The sequence below is a fragment of the Heptranchias perlo genome, unplaced genomic scaffold (genome assembly GCF_035084215.1).
Source record: "Heptranchias perlo isolate sHepPer1 unplaced genomic scaffold, sHepPer1.hap1 HAP1_SCAFFOLD_60, whole genome shotgun sequence".
Lineage (NCBI taxonomy): Eukaryota > Metazoa > Chordata > Chondrichthyes > Hexanchiformes > Hexanchidae > Heptranchias > Heptranchias perlo.
The window spans coordinates 5,321,252-5,334,611 of NW_027139623.1; the positions used below are offsets into that span (position 1 = coordinate 5,321,252).

Consider the following 13,360-nt stretch of genomic DNA (forward strand, 5'->3'; position numbering starts at 1 on the left):
TCATCAGAATTGTAGCCTCTGCTACAATGTGCCTGAGGATTTCTCGTCCCGTCCAACCGTAAGCAAAGTGACTGATAACGGGAGCGTTCGAAAAATGTGCCCTGAAACCGGAAGGATGGTTACAGCACAGTCAAAGGAGGCTCTCCCCCTCTCCCAGCCTTTCTTCTCAACGCCCCCATTCTCATTGCTCTGAGTGCCGAGGCCTGGTTTCTTCCGTTCACCCACAATTATATCAGGTCCGCAAACTTCATTGTCTGGTTGGAGCAGAAAATGAAATGAATTGAAGCCCAAAAAGAATCCTTATGTGGCGTCATAAAATGAAGGAGATCAGCTCTTCGTTGGAATTTGTACCTATCTGGGGATGTAAGCTCAGTGGTAGAGGCCGTGCTTTGCATGTGTGAGGTTCTGGGTTCAATCTCGAGCATTTCCAAAGCTATCTTTCCACCACAATTACCAACAAAAAAGCGAATCTTGATTTCGGTGTGCCGCGAATTCTAACCTCTGAGACTCCACAAGCATTAAATTGCCCCTGAGCAGGATTTCACCTCACGGTCTCCTCAGCAGCTCAGTTCACAGCAGCCGCCGACTGATCGGAATGTGTGACGGTGCAATGTCCAGCGAGCAGTTGGAAGAACAGCGACCTGAAACAGAAATGCTGGTCGGCACAGCCCGAGGAGACTCGCCTCTCTCCCAGACTTTCTTCGCAACGCTCCCTTTCTCATTTCTCTGAGTGACGAGACCTGGTTTCTTCTGTTTACCCAGCGGGTACGGTAGAATAGTGGTTAGTTTACTGGACTAGTAATCCAGAGTCCTGGACTAATAATCCCGCCACGGCAGCTGGGGAATTCAATTTCAATTAATTAAAAATTGAATCAATTAAACAAAATCTGGAATTAAAATACTAGTATCAGGTCCGCAGACCTCAGGTATCTCCTATGCTGAAAAGAGGAAATGCTTTTCAGCACAGTAAATCCTCGGGTGGCCTTCGGAAAGTGGGAGACTCAGACCTTTTACACTTGGTTAGAGGTCGTTATTATCTGGTGATGGAGCTCAGTGATAGACCGCATGCTTCGCGTGTATGAGGTCTCAGGTTCTGTGCCCAAACACTTAACCTTTTGAATTCTGGTGAGTCGGCGGCTGTTATGAGCTGAGCTGCTGAGGGGACCGTGAGATGAAGTCCTGCTCCGGGACAATTTATTGTTTGTGGAGCCTCCGAAGTTGGAACTCGCTGCGCTCAGAAAGCGAAATTCGCCTTTCCGTGCGTAATTCTGATGAAAAAATAGCTTTGGAGATACTGGGCATTGAACCCAGGTCCTCATTACATGCGAAGCATGCGCTCGACCACTTAGCAATATTCCCAGATAAAATAAAAAGCTACCCAAGGAAAGAAGAACTGATCGTTCTCATTTTATGAGACCGTCCAAGGTGGGTCTGCCACGTGTTAGATTATTTGCAGTTTCAAAGATTGGGGCGGAGCAGGGAACAGGCGTTTTGACTTCTCAGAGGTAAGAATCGGCTGGATGTTTGGCGGTTCTTCATTTCCCAGCGAGTCGTGAGTCTCTGGAATGCATTCCCGGTTGGTGTGGTGGGTGCTGAGTCTCTTTCTGCCTTCTCGAGGGATCTGGATCTGTTCTTGACTGGGACAGAGATCGCATCATAAAGAAAGTGAGTGATTTTACAGTTGACCTACACATGGTCACTGTCATGTCCTGGACTGGTTTCAATCACCTTAAGATGTCGGGAAGGAACTTTCCAAAAATTGGCCCTATATTTTTTTCTGGTTTGTAACCGCTCCCAGGAGATTACATGTTTCCGGTGGGTGGGGCGGGTGGTGTCGGTTGGAAGTGTCCAGTCACGATGCTCCGGGCATGTGGGACAGGATTGATGAACCAGCTGGTCTTTTCCTGACCATCATGTCCGTCAGTAACCTCAGCTCGTCAAGGTGATTTTTGTGAAGTGATCTTTAAACACAAACTCACACCTGGCCCGTTATAGTGAAATTATCCTCAATGCTGTCCGTGTCTCACCTTGCACTCCTCTGAAGCTCAAGGACTCGAAATATTCTTGCCGGCCTCTGCCACAATTTGCCTGAGCAGTTCCAGTCCCGTCCAACCGTAAGCAAAGTGACTGATAACGGGAGCGTTCGAAAAATGGCTCCCATCCCGTGGCTGGAGAGCTGTGCCCAGTAATAATAACAGAGAAAATAGGATCACGAGTCGGCTGATCCTCCATCGCAAGACCACATTCCCGCTCTCTCTCCATACGCTTTGATGCCTTCTGTGCGTAGAAATCTGTCTTTCTTAAATATATTCAGTGACTTGGCCTCCACAGCCTTCTGTGGTAGAGAATTCCACAGGTTCACCACCCTCTGAGTGAAGAAATAGATTATTCCCAGTTGCACAGATCGGGGAGGAGCAGCGGACGGGCGTTCAGACTACACAGAGGTAGGAATAGTCTGGATGTTATGCGGTTCTTCTTTTCCCAGAGAGTACTGAGTCAAGGAATGCATTGCCGGCTGGTGTGGTGGGTGCTGACACTCAATTTGCCTTCTGGATGGATCTGGACCAGTTCTTGGCTGGGGCAGAGATCGCATCATACAGAAGGTGAGTGGTTTTACAGTTAACCTACACATGGTCAGTGTGATCCACTGAACTCGATTCGATCGCCTGAGGGATTCGGGGAGGAATTTCCAGGAATTTCCCCACCTTATTGGCGCTGGATTTGTTTCTAGTTTGTCGCTGCTCCCAGGAGATTACATGTTTCCGGTGGGTGGGGCGGGTGGTGTCGGTAGGGAGTGTCCAGTCACGATGCTCCAGGCATATGGGACAGGATTGATGAACCAGCTGGTCTTTTCCTGACCATCATGTCCGTCTGTAGCCCCAGATCGTCAAGGTGTTTTCAGTGAAGTGATCTTTAATCTCAAAACCACACCTGGGGCAAGTCCTGTATCCGTCTACAGTGAAATTATCCTCAATGCTGTCTGTGTCTCACCTTACCCTCCTCTGAAGCTCAGGGACTCGAAATATTCTTGCCGGCCTCTGCCACAATGTGCCTGAGGATTTCTAGTCCCGTCCAACCGTAAGCAAAGTGACTGATAACGGGAGCGTTCGAAAAATGTGCCCTGAAATTGGAAGGATGATTAGAGAACATACAAAGGAGGCTCTCCCCCTCTCCCACCCTTTCTTCTCAACGCCCCCTTTCTCACTGCTCTGAGTGCCGAGGCCTGGATTCTTCCGTTCACCCACAATTACATCAGGTCCGCAAACTTCATGTTTAATTGTCTGGTTGGAGCAGAAAAGGAGATGAATTGAAGCCCCCAAAAAAACCTTATGTGACCTCATAAAAGGGGGAAAAAAATTATATGTTTTTTAAAATTCTCTCTCTCTGCCATTTTGAGTTTCTTTCTGCCTGCCTGTACAATCGACACAATGTATATCTAGTGTACTGGGACGTGCTGTTCTCAGTGACTGGCCTGTTTGAATAACAACGACACCTTTTGATTGGTGTCATGCTGTCCCAACATAGTATAAGATATGCGATTTGAGAACCTTTTCACTCATTCATCTGACGAAGGAGATAATCTCCGAAAGCTTGTGATTTTAAAATAAATTAGTTGGACTATAACCTGGTGTTGTCAGATTCCTAACATTTGTCCACCCCAGTCCATCACCGGCATCTCCACATCATAAAATGAAGAAGATCAGCTCTTCGTTGGAATGTGTGACTATCTGGGGATGTAGCTCAGTGGTAGAGCGCGTCCTTTGCATGTATGAGGTCCTGGGTTCAATCCCCAGCATCTCCAAAGCTATTTTTTCACCCCTGTTACCCACAGAAAGGCGAATCTTGATTTCGGTGTGCTGCGAATTCCAACCTCTGAGGCTCCACAAGCATTAAATTGCCCCTGAGCAGGATTTCTTCTCACGGTCTCCTCAGCAGCTCAGCTCACAGCAGCCGCCGACTGGTCGGAATGTGTGACGGTGCAATGTCCACCGAGCATTTCGAAGAACGGCGACCTGAAACAGAAATTTTGGTCGACACAGCCCGAGGAGACTCCCCTCTCTCCCAGACTTTCTTCGCAACGCTCCCTTTCTCATTTCTCTGAGTGACGAGACCTGGTTTCTTCTGTTTACCCACCGGGTACGGTAGTATAGTGGTTAGTTTACTGCACTAATAATCCCTAAAACCTGACCTATTAATCTGGCGTCATGAATTCAAATCCCGCCACGTCAGCTGGGGAATTTAATTTCAACTAATTAAAAATTGAATTAATTAAATAAAATCTGGAATTAAAATACTGGTATCAGGTCCGCATACCTCAAGTATCTGAAAAGAGGAAATGCTTTTCAGCACAGTAAATCCTCGGGTTTCCTTCGGAAAGTGAGGCACTCAGTCCTTTTACACTTGGTTCGAGGTCGTTATTATCTGGTGATGGAGCTCAGTGATAAACCGCATGCTTCGCGTGTATGAGGTCTCAGGTTCTATGCCCAAACACTTCACATTTTGAATTCTGGTCAGTCGGCGGCTGTTATGAGCTGAGCTGCTGAGGGGACCGTGAGATGAAGTCCTGCTCCGGGACAATTGAATGTTTGTCTCAGAAGTTGTAACTCGCTTCCCTCTGAAAGCACGATTCTTCTTTCTGTGGGACATTCTGGTGAAAATAGATGGTGGAGGTGTTAGATATTGAACCCAGAAATTTATACACGCCAAGCAGGCGCTATACCACTGAGCTACAACCCCGAATCCAATAGAACTATAACCAAGGGTATAAGGACTGAGTGTTCACTGTCTTAAGACCACCCAATGATTTACTGAAATTTCGAGGTTTTCATTTTCACATCGTTCACCTGACGAAGGAGGAAGCCTCCGAAAGCTTGTGAATTTAAAATCAAATTGCTGGACTATAACTTGGTTTTGTAAAATTGTTTACAATTGTCAACCCCAGTCCATCACCGGCATCTCCACATCAGTTATATTAGTTGAGGGATAAATATTGCCCAGGTCAATGGGGAGAACTCCCCTGTTTATTCTTGAATATTGCCGTGTGATCTTTTATATCTACCTGAGAGGGCAGATAGGCCGTTTAACGTGTCTTACGTAAGTCGATATCTCCGACAGTGCAATACTGCCTCAATACTGCACTGTAGTGTCAGCTTGGATATTGTGTTCAAGTCTCGGAGTGGGACTAAAACTCACAACTTTCCAACGCAGAAGTGAGACCGCTACCACTGAGCCACGCCTGATACCTGAAAGGCGTAGAGGGAGATGGAGGGGCAGAGGGAGGGCATTCAGGAGTGTGGATATGGCTGAAGGCACGGCTCTCAAAAGTAGGGCAAATGGACTGTGGATGCACAAGCGCTAGAGGTGGGGGAATGGAATATTTGGCAGGGGCTGCAGGGCTGGAGGAGTTTAGAGAGATAGGGAGGGGTGAGACCCTAGTGGATTTAAGTGTATGGAACAATAAAAATAAACTACAGGCTTCGGAGACTGGAAACCAATGCAGTTCAGTGAGGTTTGGATGATTTGTGAGGGACTCACCAATCAAAAAGAGAGGGGTGGAGATTGAATCAGTGGCAAGGATGTGGAGATTGGGAGGGGGTCAAAGATCTTGACTTCACAATTTTTAACTGGAGGAAATTATGGCTCCTCTAAAACAGAATGTTGCTATGACAACTCAAAGACACTGGAAGGGTCAAGAGAGGCGGTGGTTTTGTCAGCGTAAATCTGAAAGCTGGTCCATGTCTGCGGACAATGTCACCAAAGGGCATCATGTGGATGAGGAAGAGGAGGGAGCCAAGGATTGAACCTTTAGATACATCAGAGATAACGGCGATAGGGTGGGAAGAGAAGCTTCTCCTGGCTATGATCAGACGGGTGAGTGGAACCAAGCGAGGGATGTCCCACCAAAAGAGGCCAATGATCGATGAATGAGGAAGTCACGGGTGGGTTTCCTGTCGGTGAGGTGGAGAGTGCGGAGATAGGGGAGGGGTGGGCCATGGGGGGATTTAACCCCCATGCTGAAAATGTTAAAAGTAATGCAATCGGGAACTGGGAGTTAGTGAGGGTCCGTGAGGCCAAGCAGGACCTGGTGCTGGTTGGAAGGAGGAGGCTGAATGACCGGACAGGCGTGCATTGGAGGAATGGAGTCTGGAGGGTCAGAGGCATTAATGAAGGTTTTAATGGCAATATGCTGAGGAAGGAATGGAGGCGGGTGAGGGAAGCACGGGGCCTTTGTGATGGAGGTCAAATCGGGTCATGAGCTCAGCTCGGGGTTACACGGGAGCAATTTTACTGCAGCCTTCAACCAATGTAAAATAAACGGGGAAATATCTGCAGTATAATAACGGAGAGAGGAATGGCAATGAAACTCGTTTAGTGACCCCTGATATCACGCACAATCCTAAGCATGACCATCAACTGTCCCCGTGTCAGAGACTCAAAATACATATTTTAACTGGGAAACTTCAGGAACAGAGTGCAACGGGTCTGCTTTTGCCACTGGATTCAGTGTAGACGCGGTGAAATCGGTAAATGTATATATGAATCGGCAGGAGTGAACATGGTCAATACAATTATATGAAAACTGTAAATGAAGCCGCTGATTGTTATTGGACCAGTCCTTTCTGAACAAAGCTTTTAACTTTATTCCTGAGAGAGGTCTCATTAAGACAAGGTTCTGAACTTTGAGATGTTTTTGATATATCCACGTCATCATTTACATTGGAGACAAAGCTGCTGATGTAATGTGTTTGTTCAGGTGACTGTAACTAATAGCAATGATCAGGGGTATAACCGTGTCAGTGGAGATTTATCCCCTGTATAAATTAAGCTCGTTGCAATGTATCAGCGCAGAGTGCTTTCTGGAGCTCCGGTTTCCAGATCAGCAGAAGTCACTGCTTCTCACAGAAATGGGATATTCAGTACTGTTTCAGATCGAACGCATTTACTATCCTGTTCTTGCAGCCATTGGAGTCCCGGGTAAGCCGTTATCTCATCTGTGAATATTGTAAATCGGTGCTATCTGTGCTGCTGTACTTGGCTAATTATTTTTCTCCCACCATGTTTTGCGCAGTCGCCTCTTATATCAGTTGAATGATTGAATGTTTAAAGTCTCTGCTCTTTCAGTCTTGTAGGAGCTGCATTATATCTGTAATGAACATTGTATATCCAACCCTGGCAGTGTTACTGGATTGTTCTCTGTACTGAATATAATGTTGAATAATGGTATGTACTTAAATTCAAAACGTTCGGTCTTGAAGGAGCTGCATTATACCTATTATGATCATTACATATCCAACCCTGGCATTGTTACTGGATTATTCTGTGCACTGAATTTATCGTGGAATAATGGTCTACCCTTCAAACGGTCGGTCCTGTAGCAATTGCATTATATCTATAGTGAACGTTGTTTATCCAACCCTGGCTTTGTTACTGGATTATTCTCTGTATTGAATGTATTGGAATCAGTTGTCTGGGCTAAGAGCTGGTATCAGACCATCAGGATTGGTTAACATTTTCATGTTGTTGAAATAACCTGACCTGGAAAATTTTTCTATAAATGTGTTTTCAGTGATTGATAATGAGACAGCTCACGGTCTCAGTGATACAAGGAGGCAGCGCAATGTCCGCCCTCCACAATAACATGGTTTAGTTTAAGTGGCATTTCATTGTATTTATTGGTTATCACTGTTATGAAATATTATTTCATTATGTGTGTATCTGACGCAGCTCCAGAAGTCTGGTTACTGAACAGCGTTTGCTGCTGATTCTTTCATATCTCATTATCTGCTTCACTGTGGATGAATTCACTGTAAAATGTAATGTTTTGAGGTTATGTTGTATCAGTTTGCACTTTATCTGATGGAATCATGAGGCCTTCGATTTATCTGCAGATTTTCAGCAGCAGCGGAGATGTTGGCGTTTTGTTAATTGAACAATGCCGCCATCTAACGGTGTACTTTGTAATTACAGGAGAAGGAATTTCAATTATTGTGAGGTGTGTCTGGGAGAGGGATTCAATTCTGTTTATTCCATCAATTGTCGATGAAGTGAACAGTGTAGGTGAACAGCTGGAGACTTGGAAGATCTGTAGAAACATTAAACTGTTCACAGAGGCTTCACTATTCAACAAACTGACACTAAGAATAGAATCTTTGGAACACGGGGCTGGTGAAGAGAAAACAGGCGCAGGATGTTAGGATTTACTCGGATGTGAAAAGGGGCATTGAAAAAGAGTGTAGAGAGAGTGCGGAGAGATAGAGAGGAGCGATAGAGAACGCAACTGAGAAAAAAAACGAGAGAGAGGTGCAGAAGGAACGAGAGAAAGAGAAAGACAGAGAGAGAGAGAGAATGGGGGAGAGAGAGAAAGAGAGACAGATAGGCAGAATGAGAGAGAAGGAGAGAAAGAGAGATGGAGGGAGAAAGCGGGATGAATTGCTGAAACTTGGAATACAATTATGAAGAGGAAATGTGACATAAAGGCGTTATTAGAATGTTGTCAGATTGTGAGAGTTTTATTGTACTCTCTCCGGGTGTGTTTATCACTATCAGATCCTCAGTCTGTTTATGTGAATGTTCCTTTTACTTGTTTACCGGCTGAATACATAAACATAATTGAGATGTATTTAAAGAAAAAGGATCGCATTGGATTGTTAGGATGTTGTATTCTAGAAGCTATGTGTCAGCTTAATTCAATAAAGAACGAGGCTAATTTAATGAATGCATTTTAATTACAGGGCTCGACAGGGTAGATGCAAGGAGGATGTTTCCCCTGGTTGGGGAGTCTAGAGGCAGGATCACAGTCTCAGAATAAGGGGTAGGTCATTTAAAATCGAGATAAGGAGAAGTTTCTTCAATCAAAGAGTGGTGAATCTTTGGAATTCTCTGCCCCAGAGGGCTGTGGAGGTTCAGTCATTGAGTACATTCAAAGCAGAGATCGATTGATTTCTGGATATTAAAGGCATCACGGGATATGGGGATGATGCAGGAAAAAGGCATTGGAATGCAGATAGACGGGAAAGTGAGCGAGGGTCGTTACGGTAGGGGGACTGTAACTAACAAGCTGCTCCCTGACACCAATCACCACAGAAATTACGGGTTGAATTCATTAATTGTGTTGTATTACTCGGACCAATCGATTAGATTTCTTCGAACACTCTGCTGCAGTCTCTCCCTGTGAATCCCAGCCTCTCCTCCCACTGCATTGAATCCTCCGCCTCCTCATCCGTTGCTTCTGTTTATACACTTTCCAAAACCATCTGCTCCTGGCTCCACTCCAGCTCCTGCATGTCCATTTCCTTGTCTCACTCCCAATCTCACTCACTCGCTCGACCTCCAGCTGCCTCTTCCAATCCGATCCGAAGCCTCAAACACACCACCGCGGATCTCCATCTTTCCCGTTTTGGGCCGGCCCCAGTCGGCTCTCTTAACCCAGAGCAACAAACCAGCAGCACCTCCCGCTGTCCCCCACCCCCCAGCCCGCTCACGTTCCCGTCCACCTTGAGCCCAAAATCCGGATTTAACCAGTTGGATTCCCGGTCCGTAAAACCCCTTCTCCCTTCCCTACTGGCACTGCCCCCTCTCTCGGGCCTTTCAGTGGATCCGGTGCTCAATTTATTCACTTTCTGTGTCAATTTGCCAAGTCATTCTTTATAATTGTCTTTAAATACGTTTTTCTGCCCGAAAGCGCGGCCCAGGTCAGTGAATCAGATTCCAGCGTTTGATGCAGCGACAAAGCTGGAAATGTCCCCCCAGATCCTGTCAAAAAGCTGCTTTGTCTCCAGGCTGGTCAGTAATTTCTCTGCTTCCTTTCCCTTTCTTACAGTGAACTTGGTGGCGATTGTGATCCTGTCCCGAGGGAAGTGCGGACTCTCCAAATGTATCACTCGCTACCTGGTGGGAATGGCTGCGGCCGATCTCCTGGTCGTTATCACTGATGTCATAATGTCGCGCATTGTTGTTATTTATTTCCCAGTTTCATTCTTGAACATTACCCCCGTGTGTCGTCTCATTGAAATACTGAGATTAGCAGTCACAGATGCCTCTGTCTGGTTCACAGTGGTTTTCACCTGTGATCGATTTGTGGCCATTTGTTGTCAGAAGCTGAAAATAAAATATTGCACCGAGAAAACGGCGGCTGTTGTTATCGGGGTGGTGAGTGCGCTGAGCTGTTTACTAAACATTCCCTGGTACTTTGTAATTGACCCCGAATATATAATGGACAATGTACCCCGGGGTTGTGTCTTCAAACCTACATTTTTCACGTCACCCGCATGGGCAGCGTTTGACTTGTTTAATCTTGTGTTAATGCCGTGTCTCCCATGCATTCTGATTTTGCTGTTCAATGTTCTCACCGCCAGACACATTTTAGCGACCAGTCGAGTCCGCAGGGGACTCCGGGGCCGCAGCAATGGAGAGAATCACAAGGATCCAGAGATGGAGAACCGAAGGAAATCCATCATTTTACTCTTCAGTATATCAGGCAGTTTTATATTGTTATGGAGCACATTCGTTTTTTATGTTATCTCTCTGCATACAGCAAACGCCCAGTACTATATGGCCAGTGGCATTGTGACAGCCGGACAAATGCTTCAAATTCTCAGTTCTTGCACCAACACGTGTATTTATGCTGTGACCCAGACTAAATTTAGGGAAGAGCTGAAGAAAGGGCTGAAATACCCACTGAATCTAATTGTTACATTAGTTAAATCATAGAAACGTCTGAGAATTTTCATCGAAAATCAAAATCAAATAAAAAGTCAATGAGAGTAGATATTCAGGTTTGGCGGTGGCAAAAGACGGGCGGTAGCGGATCGGGCGTCCGTTCTTCACCGCACCTGATTTTACTATCCGTTGAGATCAATGTGTTCGCTAACTTAACTGATACCAATCCAATACGTTAAAAATATTTGGAAATGCCAGACAGGAATTATATTTTATACGACAAATGCGGTGTTTGTGAAATGATACAAGTTGATTTTAACGTGAAAAGGTTTGCTGTTAATAATCTGGAAATAACATGATTTCAATATTAAATGTTTCAGCCTGAAAAGTGTAAAATCAAAAATGCTCCTTTTCGGTTGCTGATTATTTCCCATCACACACACTGCCCGGTGGGATGGACTGAGGGTGAGCTGTCAGGGTCAGACAGCGTCCTGTTCATTGGGACATTTGTTTTGACCAGAACAGAATAATAATGGACCAACACCCGGACCGTTACTAACTGGTAAAATATTAATGTAATTTCAAACTCCAGTGGGGAGTTCCGAAGATCGTTTCCTCTCTGAGCTGCTGTTCAGCAATGTTTACTCACTGCAGTGAGTTTAATGGGACATGAGGCTGGGCCTGGTTTTACAGATCTATAAGGAAACCTCATGATACATTTCTGAGACGATCAGGGGCCGGGAGATTTCTCACGGCCTCAGCAGGCCAAGGGAAAGCTCTCCGGCTCATCCTTACTCCAAAAAATATAAGTTAATAATAAACTTCTCAGTGTTCTGGATCACTCAATGCCCATCGATAGGGCGGCTCCTCCTCCCATTCGTCACCAAATTTAAATACTGTCCCAGATACGTCACAATACTCTGATTTACAAATTACACGTGGCCTGACCCGGAAACAGGTGGGTGTTGCTCCGGCCGCTCTTCTCAGGACCCGACCCACGATGGTGGAGGCAGGAACTCCAACGTTAAAGGGGCGGTAAGTGACCTGACACCATTTACTCGCCTCTACCACCCCATTTCCGCCAGGCGGGGATAGTTAAAATCGGCCACACTTTTCCTGACCTCCGCCCTAGTATCAATCTTCGAAGCCCACAAGTTGGTCCATTGTCTCAAACTGCACCGGTTCACAACACGTGGAGGGAAATGTTCACCATCGCTGGGGGCTGAACTGGTGGAGCGGATCACCCGCCCCTTATAGAACCCGCCCGATTTTAATTTCTGCTCCGTCAGTTTACCGCCCAAGCAGTGAAGGTGAAATTAGCCCCCATGCCTCTGACCCCAAGGTTCGACAGGTGTGTGAAAGACATCAGACAGTGTTCGCCAAACACTAACATGAATGTGGGCGAAAATATCGGTGTATTCAGGTAAAAGGTGATAACGCCCCTCCACGGAGACTGCTCTCGGACCTGACGGTATCCACCCCATCGTATTGAAGGAAACAGTTGGGGAAATTAGAGATGCATTAGTTATAATTTCCCAAAGCTCTCTGGACTCAGGAATTGTGCCTTTGGATATAAATGTTGAAAATGTCACTCCGTTATTTAAAAAAGGAGGGAGGGAGAAACCAGGACAATACAGACCTGTCATTTTAACGTCGGTTGTGGGGAACTTACTGAAATCTATCATGAGACACAAATTGAGCTGGTCAAAGAGAGTCAACTTGGATTTGTGAAGGGTAGGTCATGTCTGACTAATTTAGCTGGATTTGTTGAGGAAACCAACAAGGTGGACAGGGGAGTGTCTATGGATGTTGTCTATGTGGACTTCCAGAAGGCATTTGATAAGGTTCAGCACAAGAGATTAATAGAATAAATAAAATGCACACAATTGAAAGTGACCTTGTGACATGGGTTGTAATTGATTGGGAGGTCGGAGAAGAGAGTAGGGATAAAGGGAAAGTTCTTTGATTGGTGGGATATGACAAGTGGTGTTCCCAGGGATCTGTACTGGGGCCTCAGCTTTTCACCATATTTATCAATAAATTGGATGAAGGAATAGAGAGTTGTAGATCCAAGTTTCCAGATGACACAAAGTTATGAGGCACAGTAAGTGGTGTAGATGGGAGTAGGAAGTTACAAAGGGACTGTTTAAGTGAATGGACAAACTGCGGCAGATGGAGTTCAATGTGAGGAAGAGTGAGATCATTCAATTTGGATGCAAAAAGGAAACATTGGAGTATTTTCTTAAAGTGAGAGATTGGGAACGGTGGAGGAGCAAAGGGATTTGGGTGTCCATGTACACAAATCACTAAAGGCGAGTGCACAGATACAAAAAGCAATCACAGATTAATGGCCTTTATCTCCAGGGCTGGAATACAAAGGGAAGGAAGTGATGCTTCAGTTCTACAGAGTCTTGGTCAGAGCCCCTCTGGAGTACTGATCCTCACCAAGGATATATTGGCCTTGGAGGGGGGACAGTGCAGATTCACCAGAATGATACTCGGGCTGGATAAACTTGGTTTCCATTCACTTGAGTTTAGAAGGTTGAGGGGTGATCTGATCCAGGGATTTAAAATTATAAAGGGGCTCGATAGGGTCGAAATAGAAACTATTTTCTCCAGTGGGGGAATCCAGAACAAGAGGACATAAACTTAAATTTAGAGCTAGGGCGTCTCGGATTGAAATTAGGAAGCTCTTTTTCAC

The 13,360-nt window shown here is 45.6% G+C and overlaps 1 protein-coding gene and 1 non-coding gene across 2 annotated transcripts in view; both read left to right on the forward strand.

Moving 5' to 3' along the window:
* Window positions 1-13,360, forward strand: part of LOC137316696 (zinc finger protein 850-like) — a 155,533-nt gene that overhangs the window by 23,040 nt on the left and 119,133 nt on the right. The window lies entirely within an intron of this gene.
* Window positions 3,731-3,802, forward strand: trnaa-ugc (transfer RNA alanine (anticodon UGC)). The gene has a single exon. It is a non-coding gene; the product is annotated as a tRNA-Ala (tRNA).